This window comes from Artibeus jamaicensis, unplaced genomic scaffold, assembly GCF_021234435.1.
Source record: "Artibeus jamaicensis isolate MK-2021 breed Jamaican fruit bat unplaced genomic scaffold, CSHL_Jam_final contig_471, whole genome shotgun sequence".
Classification (NCBI taxonomy): domain Eukaryota; kingdom Metazoa; phylum Chordata; class Mammalia; order Chiroptera; family Phyllostomidae; genus Artibeus; species Artibeus jamaicensis.
This window is the reverse complement of record NW_026521850.1, coordinates 8,832,889-8,850,466: the sequence shown is the minus strand read 5'-3', so window position 1 is coordinate 8,850,466 and position 17,578 is coordinate 8,832,889. Positions and strand designations below refer to the sequence as shown.

Here is a 17,578-nt window from a genome sequence, read left to right as displayed (position 1 = left end):
TAGGACGCAGCCACGCTGAGCACAGCCCCGCACAGGCGGCCCCGAGAGAGTGGCAAGAAGTCCCACTGTCTCGCTCCTCACTTTAATTGTTTGGCCGATGTGCCCTACATTTCTGATACGGTCACACATTTTTTTTAAGCAAAGAATTCAACCCGGCCACTAATTTGTATTGTGTGTGGCAGTGTGAGTGAGGGCTCACGAATGTGAGTTCCTGTGGGTGTGCCCACAGGTGACAAGCCATGCATGGGTCCAGATAAACAGGTCACATGCGTGTGTGTGTGCCTCTACCTGTGAATATGCATGCGCAGGGATGCCTGTTCACATGCATGCACATGCATATGTGTGGCAGCCTGTACATGCCCAGATGCACACCCCCCGGTATGAACAAATCCCTGAGTGAGTGGGGCATGCGTGCATTTGCACACTTATGTGGGTACATATGCATTGGCTAAATGTACATTTTTCTGTAGACATGTGCACACCTGGCATATGTGGCTCTGTGCGTGGGTTGGAGTTGAGTGTTCAGGCGTGTTTTTCTGTGCTGACCTGCCTTCTCCTCCCAGGCCCTCACGGGCATCTGAGTCCTTTGTCCTATATCAAACTGACTGCGCTCCGCCATCCCTCCCCTCCCCTCTTCGAACAGGGAAGCAGAGAGACTAAGCACGGGCTCCAAGGTCAGACCCCCGGATCCCGATCTCAGCTCTGCTTCTTGCTCCCTGTACTCCCACTTGGTACCTCAGTTTCCCGTCTATAAAATGCAGTTCAGATTAGGAGTCTCTACCTCAGTGCGCTGCTGGGAAGATGAATGGGTCTCGTGAGTGTAAAGCAGCTCCTGTGTTGTGAGCACAAGTGTTAACTATTTCCCTTCCTTCCTTCCTGCTGGATGCAGCACAGGCTGCTGGAGCTTCCTGGGAAAGTTACACGCAGGAGGGAGCCAAGGGTGGGGACCGTGATGAGGAAGTGGTGCACCTCAGAACTCACCCCCCACTTGCCCTGGCTCAGCTGGTGGGGCTGGGGGCTCGCCATGGTCTCAGGAGCCCATGTCCAGCTGCACAACCTCGTGGACTCTCAAGGGCATGGCCGTGCCCATTTCTTTCATACCAGGTCCGACAGAGCGCGCACCATGAGCACTGCTGTGTGGACAGATTCATGAACAGGTGAATGAGGGAGCCTGGGTAGGTGACGGGCACTGGTAGGTGATCACAGGAGGCCTGCATGGGGCAGTGGGGAGCGTGTGGCAGGTCACTCGGTGGGCCCTTAGGGCTCAGTCCCACCAGGAAGCCACTGAGGGACTCTGGAATGTACCCAGAGTTGTCCCCAGAGTGATGGCTACTGCCTCTCACTGGGCAAGGGAATTTTCCCAGGTCATTGCCAGTCCTGGCATTTCTGGGTGTCCTGTGAGGAGTGGGACACACTCCTGTGGTACTGTGAAAACTTCCAGGCAGGGAAGTGGAGAGGTGGGAGCTGGGTGGGGGCAGTCACAGCACAGCAGGGGACCTCAGAGGTGGACCGAGAGGACATGGGCAGTGCACAAGCCAGCATGGCTCTAGGTAAATGTCACATATATAGATTCACAGATGGACAGACATGTGCATGGACACGTGGAGGTTGGTGAGCTCTGTATGGCTGGGGAGGACAGAAGCTGGTCGGTGGGGTAACTATGAGGCCCACCCCCCTGGCAAGACTGGTAGAGGCCCCTGAGCTGTCGAAGCTGGAAGGGCAGGTGGGGAGGCAGACAAGGGCTTCCCAGCCTAAGAACTGATGTCAGGGACAAAGGCCAGTGCCTCTGGCTGAGGCCCCTGCCCCTGCCCTTGCCCCTCACAGACACATCCCCAGCAGGAGTGAAGCTGCCACTGGGCTGCAGAAACCCAAGGAGAAAAACAAAACCAAGGGGCCTCACGTGTACTGCTTCTTCAGCCTCACCTGTACTACTCCCTGCCACACACCCCAGATCCACACAGTCCTGGCTCCTTCTCCTTCCCCACAAGCTCTCTCCTGCCTCCTTGACTTTGCCTGTGCTGTTCCCTCTGCCTGAATTACTGTTCCACTGCAGCCAGCTGGAAAATCTCTGTAGAAGTCCATCAGGGCTCTGCACCAAGGCTTTGAGTCCAAAGGAATCCCCCTCCCGCTCTGCTCCCTGGGGACTTCCTGGGGCCCCAAATGTTACACTTACCAGTACCTATCAGGGGTTCTAGTAACGCACATGCTGACACCTCTGGCCCACCAGTGCTGGACTCCTCAAGAACAAAGACAATGTCTGTGTCACAGCTGCATCTCTGGTGCCCAACCCTGAGCCTGGCATGGATTCAGGGTCTCAGTTTTCTCATCTAAAACATGGGGGTGATGGTAGCCCCTACCTTGCCGTGTTGTTGAGTGGATGAGCTGACTTAACATTTAAATTGCTGTACTTTGAACCATGCCTGGCATGAGGCGAGCACTAGGCAAGTGTTAGCCATTATTATCATCAGTGTGGCTCAGAATGGACTTCCTGCCATGTGCCGGCTGCTGCAAAGTGCTCACAGTGGCTCTCTACCTCTCCCCATGTTACTGATGAGGACACCGAGGTGCAGGAAGAAGGGTCACACAGCCAGAAAGGGGCAGAGCTGGGACCTGCATCCAAGACTGTCTGGCTGCAGTGCCCAGATTCTCCACACATTGTGCTGTCCCCGCTCCCTGTCCCTCAGTCTCTTGGTCCCTCTGTCTCTCTGTCTCCCCTCCTCCCCAGTGCCCTGCCCACCCCAGTAGAGCTGTGAGAGGTGGTCAAGAATACTGGGTCTATCAGGTCTAGGAAACCCTTTTCTCGGAGATGGCGCCTAAAGCGAGAAGGAAGCCCCTGCCCCTCCCAAAGTGGAAGCTAAGGCAAAGGCTTTGAAGGCAAAGAAGGCAGTGCTGAAAGGCGTCCACAGTCGCAAAAAGAAGGTCCGCATGTCACCCACCTCCAGGAGGCCTAAGACACTGTGACTCCGAAGGCAGTCTAAATATCCTTGGAAGAGCGCCCCCAGGAGAGAGAAGCTGGACCACTATGCCATCACCAAGCTCCCCCTGACTACTGAGTCAGCCATGAAGAAGATAGAAAACAACAATACACTTGTGTTCATTGTGGATGTCAAGGCCAACAAGCACCAGATCAAACAGGCTGTGAAGAAGCTCTGTGCCATTGATGTGGTCAAGGTCAACACCCTGATCGGGCCTGATGGGGAGAAGAAGGCGTGTGTTCGACTGGCTCCCTACTATGATGCTTTGGATGTTGCCAACAAAACTGGGATCATCTAAATTGCGCCCCGCTGGCTAATTCTAAATATTAAAATTTTATACTAAAAAAAAAGAATACTGGGTAAATCATAGGCATTGACTTGTGACAAATCTGGGTTCAAATCCCAGGCTGCCCCTTGCTGACTGGGTGACTGTGTTTGGGCCATTGGCATCTGCTCCCTGGGCCTCAGTTTCCCCACCGTCTCCTGAGGACTTTGGGGACTGTCTCCAAAGCCGGGTTTGCTGTGGCAATGAAAACCTTAATCTTCAGGCTCCTCACTTGCACAGGCCCTTTCTAAATAATAGTTCACTTTCCTAAGCAAGTTAGTATTTGTGATTCTTTTTTTTTTCCTTAAAAATTGGTCTCTAAAGTATAAGCTTCCAGGCCCCAAGCCCGATGTGCGTGAGACCCTCTCTCAGGTCCTTCCAGCTGGACCACCTCGACCTATTCTCTACCCAAAGCTTGCGTCAGGTCCCATAGCACAGATGGGGGCCCGGGGCTTGAAAGGCAGAGGGACCTGGAGATCACACAGCAGGTCAGTGCTGGAGCTGGCCTTGAACCTGGCCTCCCAGCTCCGACACTGGGGCTCCTAGGTTTGCTGCAGGGCAGGAGGTAGAATGGTTCCTCACCCCGAGTGCTTCAGGCAGTGACTCAGAGAATGACTTTGTGCCTCTGCAGGGGCCCAGGCGCAGGGGCAGCTGTGGGTGGGGGTGTCCAGGGATCGCTGCTAAAATAAGTAGCAGCTTCCTCTGAAATGCCTCTGCGGTCTGTGCAGAGGAAGGAAGTGGAGGCCGGGAAACAGGAGGGGCAGAGGGCGAGCGGTCTGAAACTGCTGCCAGCAGCTCGGAGACCGAGCTGGGCAGCCCCCACCCACCCAGACACAACAGCAGCCCCCGCCAGGGGCCCGGGCAGCTCGGGCCAAGCTGGAGGACTCCTCCGGGCCGCTCGTGACCTGGCTCCTTTGCCTCTCCAAACACACCCCGCTCCGTGGCCATGCCTGGCCTTCTCCCTGTGGCTGGAATGCTCTTCCCCACCTTCTCCTCCAAGACTCGACACCAGTGTTACCTTTTCTGGGAAGCGTCCCCTAATTGCCCCCACCCCTCCGACATGTAGGCACATGAGCAGGATCGGGCACTCATAAGTAGACCCTTGTCGTAGGTAGCAGTTCTCTGTGTGACAGCTGACGTACACGGAGTGCATGTTTACAGAGAGCCAGGTGCTCTGCGTGGGTGATTTTATTGAATTCTTACAAAAACATGATGTCGTGGTGGCTCTATCAATAGCTGCATTTTACAGATGGGTAAGCCACTTCAGAGAAGATAACCAACTTCCTCCAGGTCGCACCATCGGAAAATGGCCAAGGCAGGAGTGTAACCCAAGCCTGACTCCAGAGCTGAATCACAGGACCAGGTGCTGTCCTGTTAGACTGGGATATGAGCCGTGTCCCTGGAGGTGCATGGCACCGAGGATGCCGCACTGAGGTGTTAACTCTCACCTACGTCCTGGAGTAGCTGGGAGCCATAGAGTGCTCTAAAGGGAGAGAGGAAGCCAGGTTGTAAAGAGGAAGCATTTCTGTGTAAACATTTCTGATAAACTGTGTGAAGAGACCTCAGAAGTGTTGTGTTGGATTTTCTTTTCTCCTATTTGGGTTTTCTGTTTGTAAATCTGCCCCCTTAACCCACACGACCATCGCTGTCAACTGTGAGGTTCTCAAGGGCAGAGAGTGAGCTTCGGCTTCTTGTCACACACGGGACTTCTTGGTACATAGGCGGCCAGGACAGATTCGATGAATGAATGAATGATGGGTCCCTCCAATGCCATCAATAAGTATGACAGGCACAACTCCAGCTTACAAATTCTAAGTCAGTCCCCCTGTGTGCCAGCCTGTATAGGTGCTGGGGGTGACCGACACTTTGACAGGGTTTAGCTCGGGCCAGTGTCTGGCCAGGAGGCCCAGGAACCCCCTGCCACCCTGCTCTCCAGAGGTAGCACTACAGCCCCAGAGGCCTGTGCCTTGAGTGCCCAGTAGGGCCCACAGCCACCCCTCATGGCCTTTCAAGCCCCCCAAATAGGAGGCTTCTTTCTGCAGCTGCAGCAGGCAGGTCAAAGCCTCCTCCAGAGAAGGAAGTGAAAGTGCCCTGTGGGTGCGTCATCAAGGCTCCTGTGAGGGGACCGGTGCCGGGAGAAGTGTGGCGGGGACAGTGTGGATGGGGAGAGACACTGGAGTGAGGAGCCCTTCCCGGGAAGACCTGGGAGGACGCCTGAATGCAGAGGCCTGAGACCACCTCCCGGCCCCTCCTCAGGCACCGGAGTCAGCAGCTTGAAGAAGAGACCATGTGGGCAGGAGACGCCAGAGAGAGACAAACAGGGACTCTGATGCCACAGAGGTCACCTGGCAGTCATGAGGGCTATACCATCAAGTGAGGCAGTTGATCCAGTGGTTGGAGGTGGGGCCTGGCCTTGAACCTCCTGACTCGGAGCCTGGGCTGTGCACCTCACTGGCTGCATGACCTCAGGCAAACAGGTCTCCCTCTCCAGACCCCTGACTTCCTCCTCTGTAAAGCAGGGTAACAGTGCCTGGGCCCCTCCATCAGTAGGATCCTCTTATTAAATAGATTAACATATGAAAAGCACACAGAAGAGCGACTCCCAGAAATGGTGATTATGGGACAAAGCAGCATCTCGAAATACCCTAAGTTTCAGACAGAGGGAAGTTAGTACAGGGGCCGGTTACTCCAGGGCAGCGGAGCGGATGGGGGAGGATGGTGCCACCGCCCAGAGATCAGCCACAGCAGGAAGCTGGAGGCACCCCCGGGCCTGGAGGTGCCTGGGGAGGTGGCTTATCAGAGTGGAGCTGGACAAGAGGAGAGAGGACTCATATGACAGTGGGAAGGAGTCGTGTGCATCAAAGAGGGTGGGCAAAGACTCTGTGGGGCGCAGGCAGGGAATGAAGGGGCGCCGCAGAGGGCCCCGGACTCAGGGCAGACTTCAGCAAGATTTATTTCCCAGCAGTGCCGTCTTCACTGACTTAACTTCTCGGAGCCTCGGGCTCCTCACTTGTGAAATGGAAATAAGAGCAACACCTAATAGCATCAAATACGCAACTTTCAGTTCTCACAGCAGCCCTGTGAAACGGGCACCACTATCACTATTACACCACTTGACACATGAGGAAACCACGGCGCAGAAAGAGCCAGGCACACAGGTGGCGGCGGCAGGGCGGATGCGACCCAGGCTGCCGGGCTCTCAAGTCCTGCTCTTAACCCTTCCAGGAGGCTCCGGGGTTCACCACCACCAGCTGTCTCCCCAGCTGGCCCCACCCGGTTAACACTTCTCTCCTCAGAATCTTACCCAGGGCCTCCAGCCCAGACTGGTAGTCAGCATCTGCTCCCAACTGTTTGGAGCGGACTCCAAACTGACTTAGTGCTTTTCACCCAGTCTCCGGGTCCCCGGAGTCACGCTGACATGGGTGTGAGCCATTCTGCAGCTGTGGGGCCCGGGAGAAGCCACTTCCTTCTGAAAGCTTCTGTTTCCTCTACTCCAGCACAGGAAGCTTTGTCCCGATTTTGTGGGGCCGTGGTGGGGACGGAATGAAGCCACACTCCGGGAGCACGTGGCGCTGGGAACCCTGTGTGCTCGGGCACATGCGCAGTCCATTAAACTCTTTTATCAAAAGTTAATCATATCCATAGTCCTGGGGAGGGTGCCAAGTATTTCTTTGCTTTTCCCAAGTTCTCAGCCCCTGCAGAGTGCATCACAGGAGAGTGTGCTGGGCATTGTTATTTCCTTTCCTAAGCGACGGCCCATCTCCTGCGAGCTGCTTTTCCCAGGCTCCTCTGCCCACTGGCGTCCAGCTGGGGTTGGGCCGACAGGAAACACTGGCGGGGAGATGATAGGGTGGGAGGCGAGGAGAGGCCAGAGAATGTTTCTCACTCTCTCTGCTTAGTGAGAAGTGGGGGGTGGGGGTTGCCATTTTTCCAGCACTGGCTGCAGTCTTTGTGACTTTGGCCCCTACAAAACCACCGATTCCCTGAGGTGGCTGCTGCTGTGATTTGACCACTGGAAGGTGTGTCACCACCTCCTCCAGCCCAGGACGCCTATGGGAGCGATGCTTGGGCCGTGGCTGCCCGACCCCCTTCTTCCCTTCCAGCGGTCATTCAGCCAGCCCCCCACCTCCAGCCACGGTAGAGGCCGCCAGATAGGGGGCTCTGACTGGCGTCCAGCCCTTCCTGGGTGTGCTCTGTCTTGGGCTCAGAGTCCCTGACTTTTTCTGTGACTTCGAAGCCTTCTGCCCCTTCACCCAGAGACCAAGGTAAATCTTAGGATTTCTGGGCTCTCATGTTCTTTGGGGTACAGGCCCTCACAGAGGTGGGAGGAGCCTATAATTCCCCCCATCCAACTTACCCTCCAGTATAGGTGGGAAGTTGGGACTCGAAATAGACTTGCCGGAAAGATGCCAATCATCCACAGTTTGGTGGGATCAACAGGGGTGATGCACATGACAGTCTGGACCCAGGCCCAGGGTCCCGGCATGTTACATCCTGCACCAGCATGTAAATGAGCAGCCATGCTTTACATGCACTCACATGCATGTCATGCACGTCCACACACTGTCATACCCCCACGGAGACCACAGGCTCAGCCACTGGGGCTTACACAGACATAAACACACAAACCCCCAATGGCAGAAATGCCCACCCACCAATGCACACACATGTACATGGATTCACACTCACATGCTCACTCATCGGCACACACTCATAGTTACACGTGCCCCCATGGAATTACACCCATGTGCACAATATCCCCTGCAGTCTGCTACATGCCCCATAACATGCATGTGCACACACAGCTAACTCACACATCAGCTCACCAAGGTGTCCTCACATGCGTAGACACATGTCATACCCTGGCAGACTGGAGCATTTATCCCCAGCATCCACATGGGTACAGAGCAGCATCCAGAAACCCCTCTGGTGTTGCTCCCGTGCAGGTGACCTAGGGGATGACACAGCTTCTCACACCACACTCACACATGCCACCACCCACACGCAAACTCAGGCACACGCTCAGTCACACATGGAGCCTCCCCTCGGCTGTCCTCCTCCACCGTCCTGCTACGGCCATGTGCTCTGACTTCTGTCAGTGGGACCTTCCTCAGGGAACCTGGAGCCACCTGGCTGCCCTTGGGACAAAGAAAGTACCCCGCCCACCCCTACGCTACCCCCTAAGCTGGGTGGTCCGGGTCCTAGGGGAGGAATGAGGGCCGCCCAGAGCTCAGAGTCCTGGGGCCAAAGTCTCGTTGGCAGGCGCTGAGCGGAAGTTGCACAACCTGCCCTGGCTGGCTGGGGTGACTCCGGCTTATTGTCTCCGTTTCCTCTTGGCTGCGGGCCCAGGCCCAGCCAGCGGACCTGTTTCTCTGGGAGAGGGAAGGGAAGGTGTCTCCTTTCTTCCCTGCCCCCGGCAGCTGATGGCCAAAGAGGACCCCATCGATCCCCAGCTATATGTTCCACACGCCTGAGCAGAGATGCACAGAGCTTAGCACCTGATCTCTCTGCTCCCAGGTGGGGAGCTGAAGCCCAGAAAAGGCAGGAAGGCTGCCTGGGGCCACACAGCACACTGGAGGCAGAAGAGGGCTTGCACCCAGGCTTCGTCTTTCTTCTAAACCTTTGTCAGAAGAAAGATCACGCAGAAGCCCAGTTGTCCTAGTGCAGATAAACAGCTACTCCGGGTGTACCAGGGAGACCGCAGAGTCTGAGTAGGGACCACCCTTCACCTCTCACCCCCACCGTAACTGAGTTGGTCCATCAAAGGATCAGTTTGCTAACTCCCCAACTCAGGAGCTTATAAAGTTTCTAACAGCATGTATGAGATGGATCAACCAGGCCTTGGAGGGCGGTGGGAAGCCAGGGTCTGGGGCCCACAGGCCCTCTTCACCTCCAGGACCTGTGGTTCGGCCTGGGGCACGGTTCTTTCTTCCCCCATAATCTTTATTCCAGTTCTTTCCAGAGGCAGAGTCGGGATGTCAGGATAGAGAGAAAGTCAACATTCCTGAAAAATCCCAGAAATCGAAAGTTATTAGAAAGTACCCCATGCCTGCTGGCCTATTTTCTCTCTCCTTTCCTCCCCTCTCCCTCCCTGCTTACCTTTCTTCCTACCCACCTTCCTTTCTCAGTTTTTGAAAGTCATTAGGCAGGTCCTGGCAGGGGAGGAGTTAATGTTGGGTGGCACAGCGGCCAGATGGACAGGTCGGAGAACAGGTATACACACATATACACATACATACAGGGGATGGAGCAGGTGAGTAACCTGCCATGGCTCCCTCCCCCCCCCCCCGCCGGCTCTGCTCACCAAGGTTTGGAAGCATTCTCCAGTAGCAATCAGCACACATAGCACCAAGGGCTTGTTTTCGAAATGCCGTTCTCCCCTGGAAAGCAATCGAGATCATTGGAGGAATGGGTGACTCCCAGCTGGGCCAGAGAGTGCACAGGACGAGCCCAGAACACCTTGTGTTGGAACATAAAGAAGTGCCCCGAGAATGAGGGCGGCACAGGAGCCAGCTGGACGGACCTTCTTCTGCCCAAATCCAATGTCATTTGCACGTCAAAATAGATAACGATGGCAATGGATCCCAGCCCACTGAACAAAGTAAGAATCCGTGACTCCATACCACAATAAACAAACAAACAAGCAAACAAACAAACAAATGAATAAACGGACAGGGAAAATGCATTTCCTTACAGTAGCATGCCACATAATAAGGAGACTACATCACCTTTTGGCAACTATTATGATAATGAATGATTACTTCAGATAGGAGACACCAGTGAATGCTGAGATGAGGGGTGTAAATGGACAGAAGATGGGACATTCACACAGTGCTGCTACATCTCCACACAAGGGACTTACACCGCTAAACACCACAAAGCACCTTGACATTGAAGAAAGCCATCACAGGGTGCATTGATCACAGTCGACACCACCAGTGCCCACAAATCAAAGTCGTGTGGCACCTGAGAGGAGGAACGAGAAAGCACAGTGTCGCTCCTGTGACGTTTCTGCCCGACGCCTGTCACTGGGGCATAATTGCGTGGGAACAGACAAACACAAATTGAGCAACATTCTGCTAAACAACTGCCCTGTTATCTTCAAAACATCGAGTGTGGAAATCAAGGCAAGATGGAGCGTTTTAGACAGAAGGAGACTGGAGCGATAGAACCGGGCTGGAAGGGCGGTCGGGGCACCTCGGGTGCGGTTTGCACCCACTTCACATCCCACTACACCAGACTGCGGGGTTCGGGAGCAACTGGCAAAAACCGAATACGGTGTCTTCACTTGAAATATTTTCAAGCAAAATTATTTTTTAATTCCATGCAGGGTGACATTATAAAATGTGTTCAGAAGGCTCCATGATGAATATTTCCAAAAAAGGGGGTGAGGAGGCAGAGGGGTGCCTGAGGACCTCAAATCCTGGGGGAAGGTTTGGGGTAAATTGGGGGTGGCACCTAGACCCCAACCAAGCAAACAAGCAAACAAACAGAACTAACCGGAAAACTAATAATTCTGGGGGAAGCAGACAGACATCCAAGAAATAAACGTCAGCATAATTCTCTACATGGCTTGGCTGCTGATAATATTTACATGGTCACACGGTGAACCCTGAAGCATTTGTCTACCAAAACATCGTTAGGAAAATGGCAGCAGGAGAAGCAGGGAGGAAGGGTGTGCAGAGCGGAAGCTCTTGTCTTCCAAATTAGGGAGATGGTAGATTGTATCTAAAAGCGAACATTAAGAAATAAAAAGTGTAAGCGTGATGTTTCCCAAAGGATGAAAAAACAACTTCCGTGTCTTCGTTAACAGCCGCGGCCTCCGGTGCCTGGGAGGTGGGGGCAGGGACAGAGCGGAGGGCAGACCGCTGCTTTTCATCGTAAGTCTCGCAGAACAAAGGGCACGTATAATCTTAATAACAACTGAAATAAAAATAGAACAATGCGATGAAAAGAAACACGTTTTGAACAAACAGTAAATTTGGACAATTTGTAGAGTTCACAATTTAGCAAAAATCTGCAAAAGTATCCCCTGCTTGCTAAAATGCTGATAAGACAGAAAATTACTTTCTGAGGAATTTTTTAAAAAATCAGTCTAAAGTGAAAAGAAACATTCATGGGATATTATTTAAGAAGAAGACATGCACTAGAAGAATAAAAAATGTCTTATGACCCTCAGGTTTGGGGCCAGACTGAATAATCCCTGAAATGCTGCTGGGAAGGGGACACCTCCATTAGTAAAATGTACATCGAATATAATCAAAAAGACTATTTCTTAAACAGGTTTTTCAAAAAATTGATCAATTTGGTCATATGGGGCAGCGGTCCTTCCGTGAACCTTCGGAGAAAGGTCTGGGGGTCTCCCGAGCACCGAGACCCTCCCCAGGATGCTGACCCTGTCTGCCCCGGCCTGGGCCCCCCACTCTGCCAGCAGCGCCCTTGGAGAAGAGGACCCCCACTCTTCACAGCACCCCCCATTTCAGAGATGAGAAAACGAGAGCTTGGAGAAAAGCACTGACTCGCCCAAAGCCTCGCCGTCACACGGGAGCCGAACTGGACCTGGCACACAGGCTGATGAACTCCAAGGCCAGGGTCCTCTCCCTGCTGCCTCTCCCTTGGCTTTCCCACCTCTTGGCGCCAGACCTAATTAGGCCCCACTGATCCCTGAGATGGGCCGGGAGGCGTTGTGTCGTTAGAGCTGCTGGAAGCTCCGCGTGTGTCATTATATCTAATTACAGGAATTCAGGCTGCTGCGTGGGCTGGTGCAGCCAGAGCGTCTCCATGCCCAGGTGGCCAAGGAATTTCTGAGGACCCATGTTCCCAGCATCTGCCAGGGGAAGCCAGCTCCAGGCTCCTCCCTGAGGCTGCGGGAGCCCCTGGGGGGAGGCGCTACCTGTTCCAGCCTCTGCAGGCCTTCTTAGCAGACTCTTACCTGGGGGGGGAATGGGGTAGAAGACCCCCTTTCCCCTCATCCCTTCAACAGACAGACAGACACACGCACACAGACACATACGGCACAGAAACAAGTTATCTACCTGAACCTCTGAGTAAAGAGCTGTTTGCCCTGTCCTCACCCCCACTGTGTGTTTGCACTGGGGGAAGGGCAGGTGAAGGAATGTGGAATGGGGAGGAGGCAGGGGCCGTGTCCTCTGGGGCAGAGACAGCCTGCGGCGGGGAAGCAACGTTTCACCAGGTCATTTAATAACCAGGTGGTATCCTGGCTGGTGTAGCTCAGTGGATTGAGCACGGGCCTGTGAAGCAAAGAGTCTCCAGTTTGATTCCCAGTCAGGGCACATGCCTGGGTTGCAGTCCAGGTCCCCAGTAGGGGACACATGAGAGGCAACCACACATTGATGTTTCTCTCCCACTCTTTCTCCTTCCCGACCCCTCTCTCTAAAAATAAATAAATATTTTAAAAAGTGAGTGAGCCGGGCTTAGTTCTAGGCACTGAAATTATACACTAAAGTCCCTGTTCTTAAGCAGTTTACTCTCTAAGGGGTGAGGGACAATAAACATACAAATAAATATCAGAGGCACCAGATGGAGCCGAGTGGTGTGGCAAAGTAGGGGGGTGGAGAGAAGCGCCTGTCCCTTCCTGATGCCACAGCTGGAGGAACAGTCGGGCCACTTCCAGCCCCAGCGTTGGGAAATCAATGTGGGGGGCAGAACAAAGGAGCCCATCACCCCAGTTTCCTCCTGCTCTCCACCTCCCCACCTATTGCGCTTTTTAAAAATTAAATGCTTGAGATACACAGAAATTATAGAAAATCAGATCACAAACACTCATATACCAACTGCCCATGTTAAAAAATTAAAAGAGAGCCCCAGCTTGTGGCTCAGTGGGTTGGAGCGTCATCCCGTGCACTACAAGGTTGCAGGTTGGAATCCCAGTCATTCTCTCTTTCTCCCCATCCCCCTAACATTAGTAAACATATCTTCAGGTGAGGATTAAAAACATTAAAACATAAATCTTTAGGTTTGTGATAAACAAAAACGAACAAACACAATCAAAGCTCTGCGTAGCAGTCAGGAAAGTCTAGGTTCTGCAGTAGTAACAAACACTCCCCAGATCTCAGTAGCTTTCAACAACTGAGGTCTATTTCCCTCCCACTCTCCGTACCCAGTGAGGTTGCCTGGGGAGAGCTGGATTCCTTGTAGTCACTCAGGAACCCAGGCCAGTGGGTGGCCTCAGGATGAGACTTCAGGGAAGTCTCCTTTGTGCAGGGAAGGAGGCACAAAGTCTCCATGGCACGTGTTATTTCTGCCCACGCTTCACTGGCTAGCAAGTCACTTGTCTGAGTCCAGCTTCCAAGGGGCTGTAGAGGGTCACCGTCTCACGTGTCAGAGGAAGAAGAGAGCAGAAGCGCTGGAGAGCACTGTTGCTATCTATCTACCATTTCCCCCCACTCCCAGGGATTAGCCCCATCAGCAAGCTGTGTATCATTTTCGTCTCTGTTTGAACCTTTAGTACACCGTGCACCTCAATAAATGACATGTGGGGAGAATCACAAAGGAAACCAGAAAACACGCGCACCGAGTGACCATGAAAACCAAACACGATGACTTTGTGTATGTGTATGTTAAGAACGTTCACCCCAGGAAGGTTAATTAACTCGTCCATCGCCTCACCCAGTCGCCGCTTTTGTGGAGGGCGAAATGTTTAAGACCTCTCAGCAACCTTCGGGGGTGCAATACGGTACCGCTGACTGGGGTCCGCATGCCGCACTTTAGACCCCCGGCGCTTACTCCTTGCAGAACTGGAACTGCGTGCACTTTATACCCACCACTTTGAGTGGGTGACTTGTATCTCAATGAAGTTGTTTTTAAAAGTCGAGCTTAGCCCTGGCTGATGTGGCTCAGTGGATGAGCACTGGCCTGCGAACAAAAGGGTCGCTGTTTCGATTCCCGGTCAGGGCACACGCCTGGGTTGCAGGCCCAGGCCCTCGTGGGGGGTGTCGAGAGGCAACCACACACTGGTGGTTCTGTCCCTCTCTTTCTGCTCCCTTCCCCTCTATCTAAAAATAAATAAGTAAATAAAAATTTTAAAAAGATTGAGCTTAGTGATTCTTCTCCTTCCCTCTCCATTTCCTGTCTCTCTCTAGTTTTCCTTCTCTCCGATAAGTGTGGCTGTTCCCAGGCAATTCCTGGCCTTGATTCCCGAGGTCAGCTTCTTTTTCCCCAAATATGTCCTATTCTCTATCCGTCCAGGGATTGAACAGGAGAGGAAGTGCTCTCCCGGGGAAGCGGTGGGCAAAGGAGAAGCCCCAGAGGAAACACAGAATCCTCTTACCCCTGGGGCGGGGGGCGCTGTGGACACCAGGAGCAGGGTTAGGGCAAGACAAGGGAGCACCCAGGGTACAAAATGTGAGAAGGCCCTCGCCCTCTCGGTGTGCAAGTGTAGGCTGGCACCCAGAGTGAGTGTGTGTGTGTGTGTGTTGAGATACACACAACATAAAATTTAACACTGAAACCACTCTCAAGAGTACAGTTCAGTGGTTTTTCAGTGCATGCACCGTGTTGTGCGCCCATCAGCATGATCTAGTTCTGGAACACCGTCGTCGCTCCAAAAGGAGACCCTCACCCACCGGCACTCACTCCCAGCCCCTCTCCCCCACAGCCACTGGCAACCAGCGACCTGCTTTCTGTCTCCATGGGTTGGCCAGTTCAGGATATTTGACAAGGGTGAAATCCTATGATACGTGGTCATTTGTGACTGGCTTCATGCATTTAGTGTGATGTTCTTAAGTTTCAACCATGTTCTGCACGAATCAATACTTCATCCCTTTTCATAGCTATATAATGTTCCCTTCTGTGGATGTACTACTCATCTGTTGACGGGCGCTTTAATCGTCTCCACCTTTTGTGAAAAGAGCCACTATGACCATTCCTGTACAAGCATTTGTTTGAACAGCTGTGTCCAATTCTTCTGGGTCTGTACCTCGGAGTGGAACCGCTGGGTCATATGCTAATTCTACGTTTAACTTACTGAAGAACCTTGTTACATTTTACACCCTGGGTGTATAGTTTGCTTCATCCTAGTCCCGCCCTGTTGCACATTCACCCATTTATGACTCTTCTCCCCACGTCACCACCATCCGCATCCACATTGGTGGGGTTGAGGCAAAGGGTTGTCACGGGCAACAACTCCAAATCACATTTTGGGACCACCAGTGACATCCTGTGGAACTGGAACATGGGAATGCTGGCAGAGGGGCTGGAACGGCTGGGAGGTGCTGGAACACCAGGCTCTCATTCTCCGGGGTTGGGTCTCCACACTGCTGGCTGCAGGGACCCAGAGAAGAGACCAGCAAGGAACTGTTTCTGCAGGAAAGATTACAAACTCTGCCTTAAGACAGGAGCATCCACAGGGACACTGGGAGGGCTGGCTGTGGTCCCGTGGTGTCCTCGCTCCACACAGGAGTTGAGGGTAGCCACTTCCACCCTGTGTGACTCAGTTTCTCGGGTTGGAATATGGAGATGAGCTGCTCCTGTCAGTCGTAGGTGAGATTTTGACTGTGAACGGGCTTCATGATCTGTGAAGCTCAGGGAAGGAGCTTCCATTTGAGATGCCTGCTCAGGTAGCTTTCAGAAGTTGGTAGGACCTCAGGGAAACCCTACTTTATTTGGTTCTATAGAGGCGGCTGAAAAGTTGTGTGCAGAGTGGAATTCTATAAAGAGACCTGTTTACAATACACGCAGGGAAGCCAACCGCTTAAATACACCCAGGATTGAATCCTCAGTGCGGCTTCTGTGTTCAATCAATTGGAATTTTCACATATCGGGTTTGCGGCTCAGCCGGGTTCTGAAAAGTCAGTCCAAACCATGTTGTGGTAGAGGCAGCCGGGGTTGGATTTCTATGGTTTTCAGAGTACAGGTACTTTCTCCTGAGTAATAATCTCATCCAGAAGCAGCCCAGAGCCTCCCCTGTGGGCTTGAAAGGAGAGGTCTTTGGGTAGAAGAGGAAGGGGAGACCGTACTTTCCTCACCCACAGAGCCTGAAAGTAAACAGATCACGTTAAGGCAACGGGGTGTGGTGAGCTTTCTTGCCTGGGGAATTTGTAGATTACCAAGACTTGTAGGGAAGGCAACCAGGGACTTTCTCCAGAGGGACAGGGATATTCTAGACTCAGATTCAACCCCCAACAAAAAGAGTTGGACGTGTGGGTGGCATCTGAGACAGAGACGACCTTCTAAGTGGTCAGTGCTAATGCCACTCTGTGGGAAGGTCATTCATGGCTTCACTTTTTGGTTTGTCCTGGAAAGTCCCACATCTTTTGCAGAACTACTTCCCAGTTCCTCATGTGGAATGCATGCCAAGGGCAGCCAAAGGCCAGGCTCGACTTGGAGGCCAGAGAGGAGGGCTGAGGGCAAAAGGTCAGTTCATCCTCTGTGGCCCTGGTGGCCCGGGGTCCCTGCGGTGGGTGGCGCAAGCCTGTGTCTGTCGGCCCCACACTGTCTTGAGCAGGGTTCTGGATGGCTGGCCTGAGGAGAGTCCCCCAGGCTGAGACTGTCCTCACCCCAGCAGGACTGTGTGGCATGCACAGACTGCACAAAGACACTTTAGGTTTAGACCTGGGTTCAAATCCCAGTCCCATCACTTACTTGGCCAAGTTTCCTCACCTCTGTGGGCCTTGGTTTCCTCACCTCTGTAAATTGGGACCAATACTCTTCAGATGGAAGGGGTGAGCTGATATGAGAGGAGATATTCAATCTGAGAGCCCATGGAGGGTGCCCCTGGTCAAGCAATGGCAGCTGTGTGAGATTTCCTGGTGCTTCTCCAGCTCCTGGCGGTCGCCTCCAAGGAGCACAGCCTGTGCCCGCGGCGCTGGCACACCCGCTCCGGCAGGCCCACGGTTAGGCAGTCCTGGGCCCTGCCCTTTGGGAGCTCACCATCTAGGAAGGGGGCAGAACCAAGCCAGCCTGTAAGATGAGGACTGCAGCAGAGGGACCCCAGGGGGCAGAAGGAGGACCCTGCTCAGGGTCAGGGAAGACTTCACAGGCAGAGAGTCTAACTGTTAAACAACCTGCTTGTCATGGTCACTGACCAATCAAAGGACACCGGCTGCAACAGCCCAGAGGACCCACCAGTGTGATTATGAACACCCTGGGAAGGGACATTTGACTTGGGTCCTGCAGGCAAACTCGAGTTCTTCAGATAGGCCGGGGAAAGTGCACTCGGGCAGAGCTGACAGTGTGTGCTAAGGCCCGAGGGGCAGAAATGGCAGGGTGAGCTTCCAACAGTATGGCTGGAGCACAGACGGGGAACGGGGAGAAGAGA

General features: G+C 53.4%; 1 long non-coding RNA gene and 1 pseudogene across 6 annotated transcripts; one reads left to right on the top strand and one right to left on the bottom strand.

Annotated features, from left to right (window-relative positions):
* The first annotated feature begins 1,024 nt into the window (after positions 1-1,024).
* On the top strand, positions 1,025-3,273 carry LOC119065764 (60S ribosomal protein L23a-like; annotated as a pseudogene).
* Positions 3,274-4,454: 1,181 nt separating this feature from the next.
* Positions 4,455-12,437, bottom strand: LOC119062841 (uncharacterized). Of its 6 annotated transcripts, none has more exons than XR_008392105.1 (4): positions 10,163-11,239; positions 9,605-9,680; positions 6,605-9,304; positions 4,455-4,783 (listed from the first exon to the last, which is right to left on the bottom strand). It is a non-coding gene; the product is annotated as an uncharacterized LOC119062841 (long non-coding RNA). The 6 variants fall into 6 exon arrangements; XR_008392104.1 differs by lacking the exon at positions 4,455-4,783 and adding an exon at positions 9,400-9,452 and having other exon boundaries at positions 5,933-9,304; XR_008392106.1 differs by lacking the exon at positions 4,455-4,783 and adding an exon at positions 9,416-9,452 and having other exon boundaries at positions 5,933-9,304.
* Between the last annotated feature and the right edge of the window lie 5,141 nt (positions 12,438-17,578).